General features: G+C 42.0%; 2 long non-coding RNA genes and 1 pseudogene across 2 annotated transcripts; 2 read left to right on the top strand and 1 right to left on the bottom strand.

Annotated features, from left to right (window-relative positions):
- Positions 1 to 1,768: 1,768 nt before the first annotated feature.
- LOC112449295 (uncharacterized) lies at positions 1,769 to 9,243 on the bottom strand. The gene is made up of 3 exons (XR_003037801.2): positions 8,901 to 9,243; positions 4,018 to 4,100; positions 1,769 to 1,982 (listed from the first exon to the last, which is right to left on the bottom strand). It is a non-coding gene; the product is annotated as an uncharacterized lncRNA (long non-coding RNA).
- Positions 9,244 to 17,282: 8,039 nt separating this feature from the next.
- LOC112449296 (uncharacterized) lies at positions 17,283 to 21,209 on the top strand. Its single transcript, XR_003037802.2, has 3 exons — positions 17,283 to 17,453; positions 18,517 to 18,644; positions 21,065 to 21,209. It is a non-coding gene; the product is annotated as an uncharacterized lncRNA (long non-coding RNA).
- Positions 21,210 to 23,362: 2,153 nt separating this feature from the next.
- On the top strand, positions 23,363 to 25,040 carry LOC132346835 (dihydrodiol dehydrogenase 3-like; annotated as a pseudogene).
- Positions 25,041 to 25,054: the final 14 nt, after the last annotated feature.

Here is a 25,054-nt window from a genome sequence, read left to right as displayed (position 1 = left end):
CAGCCGCTGGATTATTGGCCCTATCAGAGGCTTTTTTCAAGCCTCTGGCACCTGACGATCAGAAGGACTCTCGGCTAGTCTTTGCCCATAGCTCCGCGGTTCAGGCACTTAGAGGGCTCCCTTGCCTGGGGTCCTTCTCTGTTGTTCCATGCATCAGACACATAGAAGACCCCCCTCCCAGTGCACCGCTTCCTGCCCCAGGCTGGGGTCCTACTCTGTAGATCAGCAATCAGGCACTTAAAGGGGCACTCTGCGTGGGGTCCTCCTCTGTAGGTCCCTGCCTCAGGTGCTTGATGGGTCAGCCTCTCTATTGTTCAGCTGTGCATGCTGGTGTGTGGGGAGTGAGGCTCTGGTGATGGCTCCATCCCCTACGCGTGACTCAGCAGTATCTCCTTGCTTCCATGTCTGCCTGGCTTTCCTCCACAGGCATTTCCCACCACAGTCTCCTCCCTCACATCTCCTCATCCATCTCTCCACAGCAGCCCTTGCCCTGGGATTGCTCCACAATCCCTAAGCTCCAGCTCCCAGCCACTGTGCCTTCTAGGGGACTTGCATCCCTGTCGGGGGTGTGTATGTCTGCAGCAAGAACTGTCTGATTCTCATTCTATTCAGGCTGCCACAGATCAACTATTTCACACTCAGCCTTAAATGTTTCTCCTCTGACTCAGACAATTGCCCTGCTGTGGGGATTGGACTCCTGCTTCAGTTCCCCCACGCGCTGAGGGCAGGTCCAGTCCTACTAACACTCCAGTTTTTCCCCTTAGTTCCTTTGTCCTATGGAGTTTTGTGTGGTTCCATATATTCTTTTCTGCTGGTCAGGTCCTCCTGTCTGCTCTCAGCTGGTGTTCTGTATGCACTTCTGTGTCTGAAGTTGTATTACTGATGTATCCGAGGAGAGAGATGTACTCCACGTCCACCTACTCATCTGCCATCTTGCTCCTCTACAAAGTGACTTTTCAAAAAACATCAGCTCATGTAACTACTATGCTCAAAACCCAAAATGTAATTGTGCATTTCTCTCAGAGTAAAGTCCTTTCAAAAATCTACATGACACAGACCCCCTGGCTCCACTGGCTCTCTGGCCTTCTCTTCAACTCCTCTCTCCCCACCTCACTAAACTCCACCCACATCAACTGACTTGCTGGCCCTTAAATGTTACATGAATACTCCTACTTCCTTGACTAGCATTTTCTGTTCCAGAGAAATGCAAGGAGCACTATATCTGTGTTTCAAGGCTCTTTCTTGTACAAATGAGAAGTTGTGTGGGATGAAGTGTAGTTGGCTCCTCTGCCTAACAGCTGTACAGAAATGGGATAGATTGTGTAGAAATATCTCCTACAGGTACTTACCCATTTCTAACAGCTAAATACTCTTGATTTTGTTCACAGTCTCAGCCTCCACTAGACTATCAACTCAAGAATGTCTCATTTTAATTCATATCTATTGATAAAACAATTTCTAGGCAGACAATTAAGAAATTAAATGAATAAGATTTGCTGCCTTATAGTAAGCAAAATATAATGCTAGATTTGTAAATCATATTTTCAGCTTACCAAGATAATTATGCTAAGTTAAAACATAAGTATACACCCTGTAGATTGAAGATTCCTTCTCTGTGTAAATAAAAACTCACATTTATATAGGAAAGTGCACCAAAGTATTATTAAAATGGTTAACCATGGCTTATTTTTATTTTTGATCCTTTGCCTTCTATTTCCTAATTTTCTGTAATTTGTATGTATTATCTTAATTATCAGAAAAATAGAAGTATTCTTACTTTGAAGTCTTTATTGTTTCATAAAGTGTTAAATGTTTTAAAAGGAAAAGCAAGCTTTCAAAATTTCTGATACTTCATTTAAGCACCTTCACAAAGTACAAAAATCTTCTTCACTGCCCTAGAAGCAAGACATTCTCAAAGAACCACGGTGAGAGCTGAGAGTCAATATTCTTCAGAGAATGGATAATCTGGGTGATCAACACCACTGAAAGAGAAGAAGGAAGATTCATTTCTTAAATCAGCCATGTTGTCATAGAGAACATTGTTCTGTGAATGTGGTCAGGATGGGCTAAAACTCTAAATCTACAAGCAGGTCCCTCCTTCTCCCCTGACAAGCACACATGCAGGTGTCTGCTCCATGTGCACATGGCACATTCACGTGTAATATTCACTCCACAGTGACAGGTAGTTTGACTCAGGTTACAATTTATACGAGAGCACAAGACATGGGACTAACTGTGGGCATCATTTCAGACACAGGTGGAACTTCTGTCTCTAGATGAGGAGAAGAATCACAGTGAACAAATTAGCTACTCTTTTTCACACATGCATGGATAAGCAGATACTGAAAACCCCCCAAAATTCAGGTGTCTCCTTTAAGGAATTTCTCATCTGTTGAAGAGATACCACATACACCTCAGTAATCACACAACACAAAGTGGGATCATTATTTTCTTACTTTATAATATATTAAAACATTGCTTATTCAGCAATTAGTATTACTGCTGTTTTCCTTTTTTCCATGTTTGTACTTTTCATTCTAATGTGTCCTTTTAAATTCAATTTATTGTAAAGTGCATTTTTAGCAATTCCATGTTCCAGGAGCTGTGCTATTTAGTTGAGCCCACAAAGACAGGCATTCATGGCCCAGTGAAGGAGAACATAGAATTAAAAAGACTTTGAGAACTCAAAAGCCTTTGAGTACAGAAGAGGAGCTTTCTGTGTTTTTTCCATGTATCATATCTTTTCTTAGAATCATGATATAGCTTTGCAACAACAGGGGCAGTTTTGGATCCTTAACTGAAATTAAATCTTCATTTTGCCATTATTTGTATTCTCATTTCTCAAAACTCCCTTGCAAATTTCTATTTTGTCTCTTCAATCCTGATCTCCTTCTTCAGGAATTAGGCAGCTAGAGTCGCATGTTAGTGACTAAGTCAAAGTCCAGGTGATAGGGGCTTCCAAAGGGATGTACCCCTGATGGACAGAAGCTACAGTGGGGTAAGTGTTGACTCAGAAAACCAAACACCCAGCCAATCTTCCCTGGGTGTGTCCTGCTAAGGACACAGAAGTCATTCACTGGAGGGTCAGTTAATGACCTACTTGTAATACAGTTTTGTGAAATTATAAGGATGAGGAAATGGGAGTTGGAATAGGGGAAAAGGCCAATGAAGAGATCAATTTGAAATAAATGGATAATGTCTTGGAGAAGAAATGCCCATTAGGGAGAAAACCCATCAGCCACTTAGGGGAGGGGGTTGAAGTAGGCCCCCAGTGACTTCTGAGCACTGATGCACATTGGCCTGCCTGGATCCCCTCCAGAAAAACATTAACATGACATTTTACGACTGTACGTGGGCAAACATCAACGCGGGCTTCCCGGGTTGTTCAGTGGTAAAGGACCCCACTGCCCATGCAGGAGACATGGGTTCAACCCCTGAGTTGGGAAGATCCCTTGGAGAGGGAAATGCCTGGGAAATCCCATGAACAAAAGAGCCTGGTAGGCTATAGTCCGTGGGGTTGCAAAAGAGTCAGACAGGACTTCTCAACTGAACAACAACAAAACATGAATGTAATGCATGACGGATTCATTCTTATATAGCTATTATTAATACAATCATTTTCCCCTGATACAAAAAGAATTAAAGATGAGACATGTTCACAGGTCCCTGAAAGAACAGTGGGCTGCAGGCACTATGCCCTTTGTGTTTCCTGGGTCCCTCCACCCTCAGAGGAGGTACACTAGGCACAGGGATTAGGGACACAAAGTAGTGAAATCACCATGATGTCTGGGAATTCTACTGATGGGCTGTCCTGGGCCCAAGTCACATTTCTGTTGGTCAGAGATGGAGCCTTGGAGGAAACCTCTGGTCTGAGGTCTGCAGGAAGCCCCTGGTTTACTCCTACACTGGAATTCAGGACTATCTTCCCAGAATTAAGCTTTTGAAAAGCTTAGTTCTCCTGCTGACCTGCCTGCTACAAAAAACAGTGTGTGTGTGAAATATCTGCAAGTCACTTACAATAGTATCTCATTATATCTTATATTTCTATGGATGCCATCAATTGCTTTCATGTCTTCTGGACTCAGCTCAAAGTCAAACACCTGGAAGGAAGGAACAATCACATTAACCTCTCCCCCAAGGAGACAGCCTCCCCCCTGGGGCTGGAGGTCTTTCCAGCTGGATAGAGACACGAGGAAGGGGCAGGGAAGCTGTGTCTGTCCTCAGCTTCCAGGAGAACAACCTGGGACCCTCTGCTGAGTTCTCACCTCTCCTTCCCACACCTTCTCCTTTCCTGTCCACCTCACAAACATTACAGTGCATCAGTCCCTTATCTTTCTAAGTAAATCACTTGTGACAGAAAACAAACTAAAATCTTCTTTTTCCAAACACATTGCCTTTGGACACTCCTGACTCAATACAAAATCAGATTGATTATATTCTTTGCAGCCAAAGATGGAGAAGTTCTATACAGTCAGCAAAAACAAGACCGGGAGCTGACTGTGGCTCAGATCATGAACTCCTTATTGCCAAATTCAGACTGAAATTGAAGAAGGTAGGAAAAACCACTAGAACATTCAGGTATGACCTAAATCAAATCCCTTATGATTATACAGTGGAAGTGAGAAATAGATTTAAGGGACTAGATCTGATAGACAGAGTACTTGATAAACTATGGGCAGAGATTCGTGACATTGTACAGGAGACAGGGATCAAGACCATCTTCATGGAAAAGAAATGCAAAAAAGCAAAATGGCTGTCTGAGGAGCCCTTACAAATAGCTGTGAAAAGAAGAGAAGCAAAAAGCAAAGGAGAAAAGGAAAGACATGCCCATTTGAATGCAGAGTTCCAAAAAATAGCAAGGAGAGATAAGAAAGCCTTCCTCAGCGATCAATGCAAAGAAATAGAGGAAAACAACAGGATGGGAAAGACTAGAGCTCTCTTCAAGAAAATTAGAGACACCAAGGGAACATTTCATGTAAAGATGGGCTCGATAAAGGACAGAAATCGTATGGTCCTAACAGAAGCAGAAGATATTAAGAAGAGGTGGCAAGAATACACAGAACTGTACAAAAAAGATCTTCACAACCCAGATAATAATGATGGTGTGATCATTCACCTAGAGCCAGACATCCTGGAATGTGAAGTCAAGTGGGCCTTAGAAAGCATCACTATGAACAAAGAGGAGGTGATGGAATTCCAGTTGAGCTCTTTCAAATCCTGAAAGATGATGCTGTGAAAGTGCTGCATTCAATATGCCAGCAAATTTGGAAAACTCAGCAGTGGCCACAGGACTGGAAAAGGTCAGTTTTCATTACAATCCCAAAGAAAGGCAATGCCAAAGAATGCTCAAACTACCACACAATTGCACTCATCTCACACGCTAGTAAAGTAATGCTCAAAATTCTCCAAGCCAGGCTTCAGCAATATGTGAACTGTAAACTTCCAGATGTCCAAGCTGGTTTTAGAAAAGGCATAGGAACCAGAGATCAAATTTCCAACATCTGCTGGATCATCAAAAAAGCAAGAGAATTCCAGAAAAACATCTATTTCTGCTTTATTGACTATGCTAAAGCCTTTGACTGTGTGGATCACAATAAACTGTGAAAAATTCTGAAAGAGATAGGAATACCAGACCACCTGACCTGCCTCTTGAGAAACCTATATGCAGATCAGGAAGCAACAGTTAGAACTGGACATGGAACAATAGACTGGTTCCAAATAGGAAAAGGAGTACGTTAAGGCTGTATATTGTCACCCTGCTTATTTAACTTATATGCAGAGTACATCATGAGAAATGCTGGACTGGATGAAGCACAAGCTGGAATAAAGATTGCCAGGAGAAACATCAATAACCTCAGATATGCAGATGACACGACCCTTATGGCAGAAAGTGAAGAGGAACTAAAAAGCCTCTTGATGAAAGTGAAAGAAGAGAATGAAAACATTGGCTTAAAGCTCAACATTCAGATAACTAAGATCATGGCATCTGGTCCCATCACTTCATGGCAAATAGATGCGGAAACAGCGGAAACAGTGTCAGACTTTATTTTGGGGGACTCCAAAATCACTGCAGATGGTGATTGAAGCCATGAAATTAAAAGACGCTTACTCCTTGGAAGGAAAGTTATGATCAACCTAGATACCATATTAAAAAGCAGAGACATTATTTTGCCAACAAAGGCCCGTCTGGTCAAGGCTATGGTTTTTCCAGTGGCCATGTACAGATGTGAGAGTTGGACTGTGAAGAAAGCTGAGTGCCAAAGAATTGATGCTTTTGAACTGTGGTATTGGAGAAGACTGTTGAGAGTCCCTTGGACTGCAAGGAGATCCAACCAGTCCATCCTAAAGGAGACCAGTCCTGGGTGTTCACTGGAAGGACTGAGGCTGAGGCTGAAACTCCAGTACTTTGGCCACCTCATGCGAAGAGTTGACTCATTGGAAAAGACCCTGACGCTGGGAAAGATTGAAGGCAGGAGGAGAAGGGGAAGACAGAGAATGAGATGGCTGGATGGCATCACTGATGCGAGGACATGAGTTTGAGTGAACTCCAGGAGTTGGTGGTGGACAGGGAGGCCTGGCATGCTGCGATTCATGGGATCACAAAGTGTCAGACAGGACTGAGTGACTGAACTGAACTGAACTGAACTGACTCAATACCTTAACCTGAGCTAACATTAAACTGATTAACTCTCCCCAACATGCCCTGAGGGTGACAACATTCAGCTGAAGCACTGTGGGAAGGAGGCTCCCTGTGAAAGCCTATTCAAGACTCTGATATCAAACTATTCATTATCTATGACTGAATCGAACAAAAACTTTATGTAAATGTGTTTGTGGAGAAAGTTATGAAAAATGTTTAACATTAAAGAAACCTAGATAATTAAAAATTCATATCATATTCATGATATAGAAAGCTCAATTTTGTAAAGAAATTCATTTTCTCCAAATGATCTAGTATGTCAGTGCAACATGAACCAAAGACTTGAGCATGTATTCTTCCCTGGGAGTTGGTAAAGTGATACTCAATTTGCAATAAAAGAGAGCTAAACAAAAGCAATCAGGACATTCTTAAAAAATAAAAAATTATTCTGAAAAGCATACTTATTTTCACTTTAATAGCACGGTACAGAAAACAGAATAGTTAAATAGAAGAGAGACACCAGAAATGTACTTCTGGACACTTGATATATGACAGAGTTGACAATGAAAATCTGTGAGGAAATATGAAAATTTAGGTTTAAATTTAAATATACGTAAAGGTGTATGTCAGAGAAGGCAATGGCACCGCACTCCAGTACTCTTGCCTGGAAAATCCAATGGGCAGAGGAGCCTGGTGGGCTGCAGTCCATGGGGTCGTACAGAGTCGGACACAACTGAAGTGACTTAGCAGCAGCAGTAGCAGTAAAGGTGTATGTATCTATTTTCATATTATCTTAGATAATCAGTTCCAGCTAGATTACCAAACCAAATTTAAATGGAAACACGGAAACAACTGATCAAGGGACAATTTCCCTTCCCCTTGACTTGGCCTGACCTGTAACCTGTGGCACTAAACAGTGATATTTCCCAGAAGTGCTGAGTCAGATCTGAGCCCAGACAGGAAGAGGATTTTTTCCCTAATCACTGACAGGATCACAGCACTGTGCTGAGATGAAGACCAAGTCAGTTGACAACAGTCTAGCCAAACATATATGAAAAACTATTCAGAGAAGCATGCATGCTCCTCTAACAGGAGCCACATCCACCTGCTAAAGCAGAACTGCCGAGCTGCTCTGCACTGAACTGCAAATGCATAAGAGAGGCCAACTAAGAGGACAACAGCTTAGTTGAGTGCAGGCTGATTGTCAAACCCCAGATTCAAGAGAAGCATAACTGATCTCTACATTAAATTCTGAAATTGGGGAGTTTTCTGTGCAGCTACTCTAAGGGGACAATATTGGTCTCCCACACAGAAGTCTAAATAGAAACAACCTAGCTAAAGTGGACAAAGTCTTGAAGAGGAGCTTCTCAAAGGCAGAAACTCATGGAGATTAAATGTATGAAGATGCAACCTTGTTAGTATTCAGGGAAATACTCTGTTTTCCCCTCTACCATGTTAAATTAAAAGGAGAGCCTTGTGACCTGGAGGAGGGCCCTCACCCAACCACACAAGCCCCCTGACCTCAAGACTCCAGCCTTATAAATGTGAGAAAGAAATTTCAATTTTTTCTCAGCCACTCAATCTGTGGTATTTTGTTGTAGCAGTCCAAACAGCCTAAAAAATTCACAGTTTTATCAATTGAGAACAAAGAAAATAAGATGTCATTTGCACAAGGTGACAGAATAAATTGCAGAAATAACACTGGAAATAAATCTCTGTTATCTGTGCAACCTTGGCTCAGATGGTAAAGAATCTGCCTGAAATGCAGGAGACTCCAGTTCGATTCCTGGATTGGGAGGATCCCCTGGAGAAAGAATAGATTACTCCAGTTTTCTTGGGCTTCCCTGGTGACTCAGACAGTGAAGAATCTGCCTGCAATGTGGGAGACCTAAGTTCAATCCCTGGGTTGGGAAGATCCCTTGGACGAGGGCATGGAAACCCACTCCATTATTTTTGCCTAAAGAATCCCCATGGACAGACCAGCCTGGCAGGCTAGAGTCCATGAGGTCGCAAAGAGTCAGACAAGACTGAGCAACTGAGCACACACACTGTCCAACGTTAACCCTCTCCAGCCATGCCACCTTTCTTGTTGCCACATCAGGAGGAGAAAACTACCAGGAATACACACAAGGCATTCATGCACAGGGGGGAACAGGTGACTTGTCTTGACTCAAGGAAAGTCTTGAGAGATGGACAAAGAATGACCCTCATGAAGGATATTCCTTAGGAGCCCTCTGTCCACAGCCCCACTCATCATCACCTGTATGTTCTCTTTGATCCGCTTCTTGTTGAAACTCTTGATCAGAACCACAACCCCACGTTGTATCTGGTAGCGAAGGGCAACCAGAGCAGGGGTCTGCTTGTTCTTTTTGGCAATGGCACAAAGAACCGGGTCCTCCAAGAGAACGGGGTGATTCTGGTTCACCCTGGAAGGAAATTCAGAAATGCTGAGGAGCTGAGACTAAATTCTCAGTTTCTAAGGAGGCTTCTCAAACAGGCTAAGTAGGTCCACTCTAGACCAGTGCTTCTCAAAGTGTGCTCCAGGGACCAACATCATCAGTATCACCTGGGATCTTGTTAGAAATACAAATTCCATGACTTAGTTGAAGACAAACTGAATCAGAACCTCAACTGGGTCACCTCCCATTCTGTGTGTACAAAGTTCTGCATGTAATTCAGATTCATGATTGAGTTGAGACCAGGACTGCCAAACTCGTGGAATTTTTTATTTACTTCTCTGTTATTGATTTTCTTTGATAATCAAGACCATGAGTAGAGAAGAAGAAAAATACCAGGAAATTTTTTAATGTCACTTTTCTAGGCTTTGACAAAAACTGAGTAGTCCCAGAATGACAGTCATTTATTTCATCATTATTCTCCTAGAGATGTTTACATAATTGGTTCAAATTGAAATTTTTTTCTAGCATGATAGACCTAGGAGTTACATATTATTGTCCCAATTTTAGACATAAGGTAAGTGAGGTTTGGAACATCTATTTTTAGAAATGCATTCATTAGTTAATAAGCAAAATCATGACATAAGCTTGGGTTTCTGGTCTCAACTGGGAGATTATGTACAGATTTTAGTGTAATTGATGAATCTACAAGAAGGAGACCTGGGTTGGGTCCCTGAGTCAGAAAGATCCCTTGGGGAAGGGAATGGCTACCCACTTCAGTATTCTTGCCTGGAAAATCCCATGGATAGAGGAGTTTGGTGGGCTACAGACTATGAGGTCGCAAAGAGTCAGACACAACAAGCAACTAACTCTTTCACACAAGCTAATACAGTGTAAAGAAACTGTCTGGGTGATGAGAAGATAAAAGAGAAGAAATCAGTCCATCCTTCAGGATACATTTATTTTATGAAGTTTGCAAACTGGAGGACACTAGAGTTTGTAGTGAGGTGGAGGACACAGTCTGTAAAACCTGATAATGGCAATCATATTCCTTTTCCTATATAACATTCTATTGGTTAGAAGCAAGTCATAAGTAACTCCCATCCTCAGGAAAGGGTATTTCACAAAGTCATGACTATCAGTCAATGAAATTGGGTATCATAGGGGTGTCTCCCTGTGTGCCAGTACCCTTTCTTGTGACCAGGAGTTGCTTGAGAGCATCTGTCTCAGTGCAGCCTTTGAGAAAACTTAGAGGAGAAACATGTCTGAAGAAAAGATACATTTCTTTCTCAAATTACAAAGGGAAGCTGGCTGCTGAAAACTATAGCCATAGGTGTGATAGTAATCTCATAACATATTTTAGGAACTGTTTAAATGCAAGTTTTGCTGAAACCTTTTAAAATAGGCAGGAACATGAGAGCCTGGTGTGACTTTATCAGGAAGAGGCTAATTTTATTCTCTTTTACTGACAATGTCCCTCAGCTAGTGAATCAGGAAGGCAGGAAGAAACTGCACCTCTGCTTTCAACAAAGCATTTAGGTCAAAATTCAGGATAACTTTGCAAGGGTCTTCAACAAATGTGATGTACTCAAGGCTATCAACACTGATGGAGAGAATTTTCTAGACCTGACACAGAACTTATTCCTAATTTTTAAACAGTGGAAATGTAAAGGGCATGCTCATCAAATTAGAGCTGATAGAGGGTTGGAATAATACTAACTATATGGGATAACAGAGATCAAGGCAGAATTCTGACCTTAAACACCAGAGGATGGGTTGATAAATAATAAGATAAATGAGTGTTATGTTTCTGTGATTTGCTCTAAGATGTCAAACTGTACAAATACTGGGTGGGGAAACATGACATATTGTAAACTGAAGCAACAGTCCTTAGAGGTTTTATCTAGCACAAGCTCCTTATAAGTGTAATTTCATTTATGGGGATTTTTGACCTGCATTAATAGGGGCTTAATAACGTGAGGGCACCACAAGAGAAAGCGATTAACCTCACCTGGCAAGGTTATAAGCATTGTAAAGAATATGGGCTGGAGCTCAGGCTTTTTAGGATAAGTATTCACAGTGCTGATGGAAACCAGGTGGAATAGAGCAGGTTGTTCTAGTGAGGAGTGATGGCTGAGACAGAGGCATCTCAGAGATCAGTGGAAAGACATTTTCTAGGAAGGGTTAACACAGCTAGAAGGGGAAGGGTGTTGGGTGGGAGAAGCAGGGGCTGTGACTGATCAGGGAGAGCTCTTTCCTGAGGTCAGCAGAGCATTGGAGGGGCCTGACAGGAGGTTGCTCTCCCCACCAACTTGCTTAAGTTCAAGGCTGTGCCAAATTCTAGAGGGACGTGTGGAAGGAAAAACCTGTGTAAAGTTTGATCAAGTGCAGGTAGACTGTCCAGATGGTCCAACTATCTCTTTATCTGGAAAAAAAGAATTTTTCTGTTCTAAAAGAATTCCCTTAGAAATGTTTGGGTTGATGCATGGCAAGCCTTTCTTTGCTTATTGGACAGAGAAAGAGAAGTTGTTGGGAAGAGAGGTGAGAACTCAGCAGAGGTCCCAGGCTGGTTCAGCTGGAAGCTGAGGACAGACATGGCTTCCCTGTCCTCTCCTCTTGTCTCCATCCAGCTGGAAGTCCTCCAGTCCCCAGGGGAAGGCCAGCTCCTTGGGGAGAGGTTAATATGATTCTTCCTTCCTTCCAGTGTTTGATTTTAAACTGCCTGCAGAAAACATATTCAGAGAAGAGGGAACAAGAATTAGTAATAAAAATGATTTAGTTTGCAATTTAAATCTTCATTTAGTAATGCAGATTACTGAATAACCAGTGTTACTAAACTATAAATTAAGAAAATAATAATCCCATTTATGTTGTATGATAATTCAAATGTATGTGTATCTCTTCAATAGATTAGAAGTTCCTTACTGGAACACCCTGTATTTTAGGGGTGATGAATTTTTTTTTTTTTTTTTTGAATGATGCATGAAAAAGAGCAGCAAATTCCATAACTGTGATCCTTCTCATCATCTAGGGTCAAAACTTCTACTTGGGGCTGAAACATCTCCACAGTTAGCCTTAGTCTTGCAACTCCTTATAAATTGTAACCTGAGTCAAACTACCTGTCACTGTGAGTGAATATGACATAGAATGTTGGGACTGGACATGTAGGTGCCGTGTGCACATGGAGCAGATACCTGCATGTTGCTTGTCGGGGAGATGGCAGGACAGGTTGTAAATTTAGGTTTTAGCCCATTCATACTGCATCAGATAAAGCCTCTCTTCGACAACATAACAGAATTAATAATGAATCCACCTCTTTCTCTTCCAGTGGTGTCGCGACCCTGAGTATCCATTCTCTGAAGAATATTGACTCAGCTTTCACTGTGTTCTTCAAAAATTTCTGGCTTCTAAGGCTGTGGAGAAGGTTTTTGTATATAGAATAGGTGCTTAAATGAAGTGTCTGAACTTTTGGAATCTTGCCTTTCCTATTTTTTTTTTTTTTTTAATTTGTGAAATAAAAGACTTCAAAGTAAGAAATACTCATTTTTTCTGATGATTAAAATATACAGGTAAATTACAGAAAATTTGGAAAGTAGAAGGGAAAGGATAGAAAATGAAGATAAGCTGTGATTAATCCATGTAATAATACTTTAGTGCAAACTACAGGAGATGGTGAAGACAGGGAAGCCTGGCATGCTGCAGTCCATGGGTTGCAAAGAGTCGGATATGACTGAGTGACTGAACAACAACAAACTTTGGTGCAGTTTCCTTATGCTTTTCTTATATAAATGTGATATGTGTGTGTGTTTATTTACAAATAGGATAATCTTCAATCCACAAGTTGTATACATATTCTTTTACTTAGCATAAGTATCTTGCTAAGCTAAAAATAGGATTTAAAAAATGCAGTGTTATATTTTTCTTCCTGTAAAGCAGCAGAAAGTGAAGAGGAACTAAAAAGCTCTTGATGAAAGTGAAAGAGGAGAGTGAAAAAGTTGGCTTAAAGCTCAACATTCAGAAAACAAAGATCATGGCATCTGGTCCCATCACTTCATAGGCAAATAGATGGGGAAACAGTGGAAACAGTGAGAGACTTTATTATTTTTGGGCTCCAAAATCACTACAGATGGTGACTGCAGCCATGAAATTAAAAGACGCTTACTCCTTGGAAGGAAAGTTATGACAACCTAGATACATATTGAAAAAGCAGAGACATTATTTGCCAACAAAGTCTCGTGTCAAGGCTATGGTTTTCCAGTGGTCACGTATGGATGTGAGATTGGACTGTGAAGAAAGCTGAGCGCCGAAAGAATTGATCTTTTGAACTGTGGTGTTGGAGAAACTCTTGAGAGTCCCTTGGATTGCAGGAGATCCAACCAGTCCTTCTGAAGGAGATCAGCTCTGGGTTTCTTTGGAGGGAATGATGCTAAAGATAAACTCCAGTACTTTGGCCACCTCATGTGAAGAGTTGACTCATTGGAAAAGACTGATGCTGGGAGGATTGGGGGCAGGAGGAGAGAAGGGATGACAGAGGATGAAATGGTTGGATGGCATCACTGACTCGATGGACATGAGTCTGAGTGAACTCCAGGTGATGGTGATGGACAGGGAGGCCTGGCGTGCTGCGTTCATGGTCGCAAAAGTCGGACACGGACTGAGTGACTGGACTGAACTGAACTGAAAGCAGCACATCTTACTCATTTATGTAATTTCTTGTCTGCCCATGTTCAGCATTTTTGATGAGTCCTTGAGTATTTTGCTGTTCATTCATCAAAACTTGATTGAACATTCTTTAGTAAGACATTGTTTTATCAATAAATATCAATAAGTAAAATGAGAAATGTCTTGAATCATTAGTCTAGTGGAGAATGAAACTGTGAATGACATCAGGAAAATTTAGCTGTTAGAAATGGGTAAGGGCCTGTTTGGATAATTGTGCACAGTCTCTCCCGTTTTGTACATTTGTGAGCAGAGCCATCTGTTACTCTTCATCCCGCAGTTTTCATCTGTACAAACAGCCTTGAAACATAGAGACAGTGGCTCCCTGCATTCTCTGGAATAGAAAATGCTAAGTCCAGGAAGAAAGAGTATTCATGTAACACTGAAGTGACAGCAAGTTGGCTGATGAGGTAGAGTTTAGTGAGGTGGGGAGACAGGAGTTGAAGATAAGGCCAGAGAACCAGTGGGGCTAAGGGGTCTGTATCATGTAAGCTTTTCAAAGGACTTTACTGTGAGGAAATGGAGATGATATTTTGGGTTTTGAGCATAAGTTACATGAGCTGACTGACATGCTTTTGAAAGGATGACTTTGGTTGTTGAGAAGCCAAAGAGGAAAAGAGCCCTCTTTTAGGACTCTACAGGTATCTAGGTGAGAGATGACGTTGGCTTGGACCACAGAAGGAGCAATAAATGTGGTCAGAGGTATTAGAATAGGGATATTTTTAGGGGCAGCATTAACTAGACTGTTGAACATGTTAGACATACAGTGAGAGGTAAAGGGGAAGCAGGGTTGACTCCAGTGTTTGTGGCTAAGGGACAGGACATGGAAATGCCATTTTCTCAGAGGAGACAATGTGCGGGAGCACACTTTTGCGGGAAGATTAGGAGTTCAATTACAGACATGTATCTTTGAGATGCCATTAGGCACCAAGTGAAGATGCATGCATACAGTGGACATAGAAGTCTATTAGAGGATAAGTTTAGACAATATTTATATTTGTGACTTATCAAATTTAGTTGCCACCTAATGTCATGAACCCACTTCAGTACTCTTGCCTGGAAAAATCCCATGGACTGAGGAGCCTGGTAGGCTGCAGTGCATGAGGTCTCGAAGAGTTGGACATGACTGAGCAACTTTACTTTTCACTTTCATGCACTGGAAGAGGAAATGACAACCCAATTCAGTGTTCTTGCCTGGAGAATCCCAGGGACGGAGGAGCCTGGCAGGCAGCCATCTATGGGGTCGCACAGAGTCGGACATGACTGAAGTGACTTAGCAGCAGCAGCAGCAATGTCATGAAAGTAGACAATCAGAGATATTATATTAAACAGTGAGTGGTGTAGACAGAGAAGTCAAGCTTCATGAAGACCCAGCATTAAGAAGGCATTTTTTTTTTTTTTTAAGTGGAGAATCAGCAAATGAGCAGAGAAGAAGAGGTGAATGAAGTAGGAGGGGTTGTTCTCAGAAGGCACGCGAAGTAGAAGTTTGAAGGAAAAAAGAGTTCAATGCTTCCAAGGGGACAGGTATGAGAAGACTGAAAACTGACCACTAGATTGGGCAGTTAACCTTGGCATGGTCAAGTGCAGCTTTGTAGAGTGGTGAAGGCAAACCCTGAGTAGGGTGGTTTCAAGAAATGGTGCCAAGTTTTCAAAGGCTTTTCTGTAATGAGGACCAAGAATTTGCAGTCGCTGAAGATGAAAATGGAATCAAGAGATGAGGTTCCCTATTGGGAGAGTTGACCACCTTCCTCTGAGATCAGAGGAACAGTCCCCAGAGAGAGGAAAACCCATGATGAAGCAGATGGAGGTGGATGACTTGAACCACATCTGTTTTAGTTACTGTTGCTGCTCCAACAAATGACCAAAACCTTTGTGACTTGAAACAACACCAATGTGTTAGTTTACATTTATGGAAGTCAGAAATGCAAAAGCTGGTTCAATGGGCTAAAATCAAAGTGCCAGCAGGCCTGCATTCTTTTCGGAGGTTTCAGGGAAAAATCCATTTTGTTGCCTCTTCAGCTCCTAGAGAACATTCTCCATCTTGGAGACATTCATTCTCCATCTTGGAGACACTCCCGCCATCTCAGAGATAGTGCATCAAATCTTTGATTCTCTTATCTAATCCTCCTATCTTCCACCTCCTCTTCAACTACAACCCTCCCAGGTGCGATGCATAAGGACTTTGTGATTACACCAGAGTGATCCAGGTACTCCAGGAACATCTGCCATCTCATAGTTTTAATCACTTTTGTTAAGTAGTTTCCTGACCAGGTTCAGAACCATGCCCATGCAGTGGAGCAGAGTCCTCACTATTGGACCACCAGGAAAGGTCCAGGTTCAGCAAGTTTTTAGCCATAGTTTCATCACATCCGTTTCTGTCCCTTTTCCTCTCTCTCTCCTCCTGAAACCCTTATCCTGTGATTGTTACTGTGTTCTATTTGCTAGTTAGGGAAGCATTCTTATTACTGTTCTGAATTCTGATAAATGATTATTTTGGTAAATTATTAATCTCTGTATTGTTAGCAGATTTTTTCATGTGTTTTTCTTATTGTTTCACTTGAAACAAATTCCTCTGTTTTCTCATTGTGCTTAATTTCCTCTGTCTCCATGAAATTAGGTGAAAAAGTTTCCTGCTCTAGTCTTGTAGGGGTGTCCTTGTGCAGATGTGTCTCTATGCAGTCTGGGTGCCCACAGGCTTTTGGACAGAGCTGGAGCTGAGCTGGTCAGAGGTCACCCCTTCCCAGGCCTGCTGGCAACTTTTAAGTTGGTAGGAGGGGGAAGTGGAGGCTAGGGCCAGAGCCCAGTGTGAGCACTGGTTTCTCCAATGCTCTGTGGCTGCCCCCACCCTACCGGGCTGGGTGGGTCCCAAGGTGGTAGAACAGAAGCCCTGACCGTTGGCCTTAACTTGGTTCCACCCCTTGTAAGTGTGCACCCTGCTCCTCCCCCACTCCCAGCACTGGCTCCTTTGCCCCAGAGGGTGCAGAGCTGGAGGAAGGTGTGCTGGAGCAGCCCCTGGTCCAGGCGGCTGTGCATGTGGTAAAACCCTGGCACACCATCAGAGCCCCAGACCTTGCTCCTCAGGCCCTTTGTGATGGCTGCCCTGCCCATCCATATATGTGCGTGTTCCTATATGAGTGTTCCTTTGTGTGTGTGTTCCTGTGTGTGTGTCTCTGTGTGTGTGTTCCTGTATGTGTGTGTGTGTGTGTTTCATAGTTGGGTACTTGAAACAATGGGCAAATATTCACTCTTGGTAAATTTGATTCCTTGTCCTGACTGGCTTTCACTAGTTGCTTGGCATGCACTTAGTCCTTGTATCAGCCCAACAGGAAAGTTTAGGGCAATTCAGTTCATTTCTGAGTCAGCATCTGGGTGGCTTTTTGAATCCGGTGTACTTATGACTGTTTTTGAATGCCCTACTATCTCCCCAATCCACACCCCAGTTCTATTCAAGATTTTATTAATACATGATATAGTCTATGTCTCCACCCTTATTCCTTTGTCCCTGGCCCCATATATAGCTCCCCCCTCTGCAGCTGTGATACCCATTCCAGCTACTCTTCAGTTTAAGCTCAGTAAAACAGACACCAGTCTCCAGGTAGCCCCAAAGTAGGTTGCAGATAAGGTTTTCTATCACTCTGGTTTGAGGGAGGCAACTGGGAGCTGATCAGAACTGCACTTCCCCAGGCAGGAGAGTACATGTGAGTAAATACATGATGAAATTTCCTACCGTTCTAGTCCAGATTTTTCCTAGTTGTGTGTTCACTTTGTTGCTGTAGATCTGTGACTGTTTCCCAGAACTCCTATGAGGTTTTTCAGCTGCCTTCTCTTTCTTTTCTTGCCTTTCCAAGGGAGAAATTGATCCTCCTAGCTCACCATTTTGCTGGTATCACTGTACATGTTAAATTTTATTTGTCTTCACAATGTCCCCAAGTATCAGTGCATCACAGTTTCCTTTTCTGTCCCAAATTTTTCAATTTTTATAGGTTTTTCTTTTATGAATAATGTTGCACAAGATAGTAAATTATGTAAAATATGCATCAGTTACAATATGAGAGTACTCTAGAAGTTACATAGCTAGGTACAAGGTATAAACACTCAAGAGTCTGTTTGTACATTGCACATGGTATCCAAAGCTACTAATTATTATCTCCTAAAAGTATTTTGCCATAATGTCTTGGTTTCCATATCCTGTTCAGTATTTCACCACTGTCAGATCTGTAAAGCAAATAATTTTGCTGGTGGGAAATGTAAAAAGGCAAATTTAGTTTCATTTGAAGTTTTGATTCTTTATTAAGAGGTAACATTTAAAAAAATGCTTATTAAACACTTTTAGTTTGTGTGTTTATGTATGTGTGTATGTTTGTTCTGAAAATAGTTGTTTCAATTGATGTTTGATTGAGATTGGGCTTCATAATAGAAAAATGGAAAACAGTTGCTGTGTGGAAGTTTGGCATATGGTCAATAATTGTTCAGCCAATCTCATCATTTCATAATACTTAAGGTTATAGGGAGTTGGTGATGGACAGGGAGGCCTGGCGTGCTGTGATTCATGGGTCGCAAAGAGTCGGACATGACAGAGCGAGTCAACTGAACTGAACTGAAGGTTATATGGATTAAAAAAGGAAACAAATTGTTTAACTCACTTCAATCCTCTTCTTACTCCATGTGTATGGGTTTAATCCTACTCCTTCTATAATATACGTTGCTAACATTTGACAGAGCAGCTGGTATGTTACCTTCTGTTATTTATAACTTGTAAAGGTTGAAGAAAAAAATCACTCTGCTTAGTTAGAGGAGCAACAGGCAATGGATCTCAAAGCCAGAAGGTGAAGCTTAATGACGGCCACTTCATTCCTGTCCTGGGATTTGGCACCGCTGTACCTCCAGAGGTATAAGTACTGTGTGGGGTTGAGATATATAATAGTAGTGGATGTAACATGAGAGGAAGGGGACTTGGGTTGTCAAGCACTGAGCTCCTGTGTGACTCTGGAGGGATCATGTGGTTCCACTAACCAGGCTAGAACCATACCCTGTGAAAGGGAAGAGACATCCGGTCTTCACTCTGCATCAGGGTCTGAGGCTGTGCTCACCTGCAGATTACTCTGGGTTCCCCTGCAGTTTCTGTCTCTTTCCCAGCTTGGCACAAGAGGTGAGACTCGGGTTTCGAGAACACTGACTGTAAGCTGCTTCTCTCTGAGGGGGATTGCAATGGTCGGGTTTCTCTGTGTATTTTATTAGTTCCAGAACTCCTTCCTCCTTCCAAAAAGACATGACCCAGAGAAATATTTGAGGTAAAAGGTCCTGAAGATGAAATGGCTGAAAACTAATGGAGAGAATTGCTTTTCTACTGTGGGGTGTCTGCTTGGTCCCAGGCCAGACACATTCCAGCTGTGTTTTACCCTGTACTTCAGTTTCTGCTTGACTACTTCTTCTTATGGGATTACAGTGTCATTTGAGGGGATACACTACAGTCTTACAGGCCAGGCTTTGTAATATATTCTTGGTTTTGCAGTGGCTTTTTATTAAAGTATAGTTTTCAGTGCTTGGACATGAGGGGCTAGTGGACAAGTCTCTAGACTGGAAACCAGAAAGTTTGCTGTCCATCTGGTCTTTAGAGTATGTAGCTGTGACAAGGGCTGCGCTGGTCCTTAAACTTTGTGTCTCACTTCTTCATCTATAAAACAGAAGGAAATATTCAGAGACCCTTTCAAGACAGAAGACAGGGCTTTTCCTTGTAGTGCAAAGTGGGATGAGGGGAGGAAGGACCAGCATACTGAAGCTCACCGGTTCATTCCTTGGTACAGTCCCAAATACCTGAGTATTTAAGAAAAACCAGGACTAGACCCAACAGAGGGAAGTTACACAAATTATTTAGATCCTTGAAACAGGAAAGATTCTGAATACATAAAAAGAAATTGAGTATTATGCAGCATTAAAAACAAAGTTAATCCTGCCATTGCAACCACACAGATCAACCTGGAGAACATTAAGTTAAATGAAAGAAGCCAGAAATAGAAAGACAGATACTTCATGATCTTTTTACGGGTGTGAAATCTAAAAAAGTGGAATGCACAGAAGAAGAGAGTAGAGGAATGGTGACCAGAAGTTGAGGACAAGGCTGGAAAAAGGGAAAGAGTTGGTCAAAGGGACAGACCTTCAGTTTGAGATGAAGAAGTCTTGACCCCTGATGTTCAGCACGGTGACCCCAGTTAATAATAATGGATTCTATCTTGAGATTTGCTAAGAGAGCAGATCTTTAGTGTTCTTACAAACCCCCTCAAAAGTCAGCTATGTGAGGTGATGGATCTCCTGGTAGCTTGATTGTGATCATCAGTAACAGTGGGTAATTTATAGCAGTACTTACACTATTTTACCACTAGTGCCACCTGGTGCTGGTTGTAAAGAACCTACCTGCCAATTCGGGAGACATAAGAGGTTAAGGGTTGATCCCTGGGTTGGGAAGATCCCCTGGAGGAGGGCATGGCCATCCACTCCTGGATTTTTGCCTGGAGAATCCCTTGAACAGAGGAGCCTGGTGGGCTGTGGTTGCCATAGGGTGGCAAAGAGTTGGACATGACTGAAGCAACTTAGCTTGCATGCACTTGTATGAAAATATTGCTTTGTATACCTTGAATACAAAGAGGACTTCCCTGGTGGCTCAGAGGGTAAAGCATCTGTCTACAATGTGGGAGACCTGGGTTTGATCCCTGGGTCGGGAAGATCCCCTGGAGAAGGAAATGGCAATCCACTCCAGTACTATTGCCTGGAAAATCCCTGGACAGAGGAGCCAGGTTACAGTCCATGGGGGTGCAAAGAGTCAGACAAGACTGAGCAACTTCTGAGCTACTGAGTGATACCGTGAATAGATACAGTTTTTTTTTGTTTTTTTTTTTTGGTGTATTCTGTGTAGCTTCAGTGGTACCAAAGCCTTAGAAGCTTCAAGTTTTTTTCTTGATGCTTTTCCATACATCTTATACCTTTGTCAATTGCTTCAAATGTCTCACAGTATAAATCCTATCCACGACTACAACTTTATGTTTAGTCCATTGGGTTCTAACAGCAAATCACTGAACCTGGAGGTGGTCTGGGTCCTCTGATACCTGTGATCAACCACTAATTGCCTGGGGTTGATGAGTTCCTGGGTATCCATTTAATTACTGACCAGGAACATTCAGCAAACTGTCATGAGTTCATCACCATGCATACAGAACTACCCAAAAAAGTTGAATCTTGGGAAGACTAAAGCTTGTACTTTAGCAATCTTTTAACACATGTGAATATGTAAGTACTACCTTTGTTGCTCATGTAGGTTCCTAGGAGCGAAGCTCTGGAGGCAACCAAATTCGCTATAGAGGTTGGGTTCCGCCATATTGACTGTGCTCGTGTGTACCAGACTGAAGAGCAAGTTGGCCAGGCCATTCGAAGCAAGATTGCAGACGGCACTGTGAAGAGAGAGACATATTCTACACTTCAAAGGTGCTGTATGTGTTGTGCATGTGCACATGTGGGCAACTGATTGTGCCCAGGTGACTATTGTATAATAGGACCATTGTTTGGTGAAGAGTTGTTTGGTGACCCATGTTTATTATTACATTCCTAAAGTATTGGAATTCCCTGGTGGTCCAATGGTTATGACTCGGTGCTTTATTGCCACGAGTCCAGGTTCCATCCTTGGTCAGTGAAGTAATATCCGAAAAGCCATGTGGTAAGCCCCCCTCCCCCCTCCCAAAATTTCCTGAAGTATTATTAACACAGCTTCCATTCTTTAATCTCTGCAGCTTTGGTGCACTTTCCTTCGACCAGATTTGGTCCAACCAGCCTTGAAAAGTCACTGAAAGATCTTCAACTGGATATGTTGATCTCTATCTCATTCATTTCCCAGTGTCCATGAAGGTTGCAAATTTGTGTGATTGTTTCTATTTTACTTCTTTTTTTTAGAATGTGTATCAACTTACATGGATGGTTGAATTAATATTTGTCTTAGTAGGTTGTAGAGAGGGTTTCACTAGGGTAGAATCCCCCTAATAATCATTCATGATCATCTTTTTACTGATTTCTTTGAATCCCTTACACACTCTCCAGAGAAAGGAGTTAAAGAATCTCTCAGTGTCTGCCTTAAAAACTTGAGAAATAGAAATAGATGAGTTCTGCACACAGTCCTGAATATGACTCCTGAGTCTCTAGGGATTTCATGAAACAAGAGTTTTGTGCAGCCATGATGAGCAATGACACAATCTTACATCGAATGTGATGAGTTCTTCTCCTCTTTCACCCATTCGAGTTGAGCAGATTTGGTGGTGCTCCATCTGGATGGATCTAAAACTAGCAGACATTACAGGGACTTAGAAACCTTGCCTACACTGTTGCTTGTCTTCATGATGAAGTTATAGACTGCACTTAAACTTTAAGAACTGTGTCATTATGCTGTATTTATATGTAGATGGGAATTTCCTGGCAGTCCAGTAGTTACGACTCCATGCTTCCACTGCTGAGGAAAGCTGAGTTGAGGGAAGGAGTGCAATCCATGTTTGGCGAACTAAGATACCATAAACATGAGACAAAACAAAAAAAACAAAACAAAAAAACCCCAAACAAAAGCAAACCCACATGAAACTACAACAACAAAAATCTGTGTATATAGAACTCTTGATTTTAAGTTACAGAAATCTACTCAAGCCATCCTATGCAAAATAGCTTAGAGGACTATGTAGATGGGAAGTCCAAGTCATGGATAGATTTAAGGCTTTGCTGTACTCTTCAAGAATGTCTATTTTTTCTATCTCTTATCATGACATTGGAGGCTTCCCTTTTGGCTCATCAGTACAGAATCTGCCTGCAATGCAGGAGCTTCAGGAGATGTAGGTTTGATCTCTGGGTTGGGAAGATCCCCTGGAGGAGAGTCTGGCAACCCACTCAGTATTCTTGCCTGGAGAATCCTATGGACAGAGGAGCCTGGTGGCTACAGTCCATGGGACACAGAGTCAGAAACGACTGAAACAACTTAGCACACACAGACATGGCATTACTCATGATTCACTTTATTTTTAAAATAAAGCAAATGGCATTTATTCATGAACATTAGTGACATTTTCAACTGGTGGCAAATATAGTCTTGGGGCAGCTCAAGGCTCATGGTCATGAACGTTTGAGAGCATGTCTGGATCTTCCACATTCCATATAAACCTAACGAGAGCCTTGCTGGTTCACATGCCTGCCCTAGGGCATCTGAGCTCAGATGGAAAAGGAAGTCTGATTATCCAATCACATCAAGATTGAAATTTTTATTCTGGAAATTATGTCATGTAACTTACTGCCTTTTCCAACTCAAGAGAAGCATTTCAAAAGAGACAAGTACAAGGAACAGACAAAATCCACAAAAGTCATGGGAATTCCCTTTTAGGACCTAGAAAAACATATTTATTACAACATATACATATATTAAGTGTAAGAGATTAGAATATGCCTCCCTCCTAAAGACATTGCTTACAACTCCATATATGCAAATACTAGTATCCAGAATATTGTAATCCCTACCTCATGGAGGTTTGCTACCTGGTGCCAAGCAGCCAGGCTAAATGTAGAGATATTACTTTGTGACATCTCTAAAATGACTACCTCTATTCCAGCCAGGGAGGAATTGCTTCCAAAAGATGAAAATGGAAAAATAATATTAGACTCAGTGGATCTCTGTCGCACATGGGAGGTGAGTCTGGGAGGAGAAAATCAGGGGAGGAGCCAGGAGAGGGGGGACCTCCTTCATTTCTTCCACCTGTGAGAATGGGCTGTGGACCATCAGAGTCAGCAGTTCATGAATCTAAGGGTTGTGATGCGGGTTTTGGGGAGGAAACCATTGCTGGAATGCTCACAGAGAGGAACAAAGGAGGAGAATATGGGACAGTGAAGACAGGCATCTCTTTCCTTCTATGTAATATGTCTTCTTAGGGATTTTTCTAAGGAGGAAATGGTAATTGTTGTTTTGTGTCACAATTTCATTTTTCCTCTTAATAATCAATGCTAATTCTTGATGGGTGACCCTGTTGACAGATAATTTTCAGCATTTATTTTTGCTCTATTGCCCATTCTAAATGACTGTGCACACCCCCTTCTTCCCTAGGCCCTGGAGAAGTGTAAGGACGCAGGCTGACCAAGTCCATCGGGGTGTCCAACTTCAACCACAAGCAGCTGGAGAAGATCCTGAACAAGCCGGGGCTCAAGTACAAGCCCGTCTGCAACCAGGTGAGCAGCTCGGCTCCTCTCCCTCCTGCTCTCACAACCTCCTTCTTGCCCTGGAGCCTGATGTCTGTCTGTCCTCCCCTCCTGTTCATCTGACCTTAGTGGACAGAATATTCTAGAGGGCAGAGCCTCTGTATGGATGGAATACTATGAATAGAACCCACAATGGTATCCCTGTTTGATAAAGTCTGGGTGGAAAAGCTGGGGGGGGTCCTGCTAAATTGTGGTGGAGACTGAGGAAAGGTAAAGAAGGTGAAGAAGGGTTAGACTAGTCACCCAGAACTTAGAGGAAGGTGGTTTTTACCTGAGCCTAAAGGGTGTCCAGAAATGATGTTGAAAGTGCCTGGGAGGGAACTGTGGAAGGGAAGGAGGACCACGAAACATGGCATGGAGTGTAAAGAAAGCTAAATCGCATAATATTGGTTTAAAATTTGTGTGGGGTTTGGATGGCTGAATCCTTAGTCTTAGTGTTTCAGCTTTTCTGGGTCTTCAGTACCGAAAATGTGCTGAAGACTATGAAAGTCATCCAGGTGAAAGACTGAAGTCAAAGGCTCATGGTGATATTAATGATCAATAAAATATTTACTCAGAAACATTTACTCATATGTAGAGCTCACCTTGTGAGCTACTCAAGCTTGGAATGGTTCTCTCATCCAAGTCTATCATAAAATTAACTTTAAGCACACTTCTCTCAATTTTTATCTTGATGTTAATATTTCAAGTTTATATTTAAGTTGTAGTTTTTCCTTTAGCATTTTTTTAAACTTTTAATTTTCTCTGTTTTATTAATATTACTTTCCCAAATAATCTGACACTCTTCTCTGTTGGCATTCTACAGGTGGAATGTCACCCTTATCTCAACCAGAGTAAACTGTTGGATTTCTGCAAGTCCCGTGATATTGTTCTTGTTGCCTATAGTGCTCTGGGATCCCAAAGAATAAAAGGATGGTAATGAACCCTAAGGAAGACAACACGGTGTTTACCTAAAATTCAGTTTTTGAGGAAATGGTTTCAATCATACAGTACTCAGTGGTCTGGAGATAACTCTCATAGGCAGGAATAAAAG

This window comes from Bos taurus, chromosome 13, assembly GCF_002263795.3.
Source record: "Bos taurus isolate L1 Dominette 01449 registration number 42190680 breed Hereford chromosome 13, ARS-UCD2.0, whole genome shotgun sequence".
NCBI classification, from domain to species: domain Eukaryota; kingdom Metazoa; phylum Chordata; class Mammalia; order Artiodactyla; family Bovidae; genus Bos; species Bos taurus.
Note: the sequence above shows the minus strand (reverse complement) of the source record. Positions and strands in the feature narration are given on the sequence as shown.